Here is a 225-nt window from a genome sequence, read left to right on the forward strand (position 1 = left end):
AAAGACGATATTGAGCAAGAATGTCATTGTGGTTTTTCATTTCCTTTACACCTGGAGGTTTATCACGTTTTCCGTAAATATATTTTTTCCTTTGTCTTCCAATGCCTCTTTTTATTTCCGCTCTAAACTCCATCCTTATATCTATTTCCATTCCTCTTTTATTCTTTTATTTTTCCATCTCTCTCTTCCTCTTTACCCCCTCCTTTTCCATTTCCAATCTTTTAT

General features: G+C 33.8%; 1 protein-coding gene across 1 annotated transcript in view; it reads left to right on the forward strand.

The window, feature by feature from the left end:
* The window catches only part of LOC119586935 (putative neural-cadherin 2), a gene marked incomplete at its 5' end in the record, with an annotated part of 72205 nt that overhangs the window by 18813 nt on the left and 53167 nt on the right, over positions 1-225 (forward strand).

Source organism: Penaeus monodon, chromosome 22, assembly GCF_015228065.2.
Source record: "Penaeus monodon isolate SGIC_2016 chromosome 22, NSTDA_Pmon_1, whole genome shotgun sequence".
In the NCBI taxonomy this organism is placed as follows: domain Eukaryota; kingdom Metazoa; phylum Arthropoda; class Malacostraca; order Decapoda; family Penaeidae; genus Penaeus; species Penaeus monodon.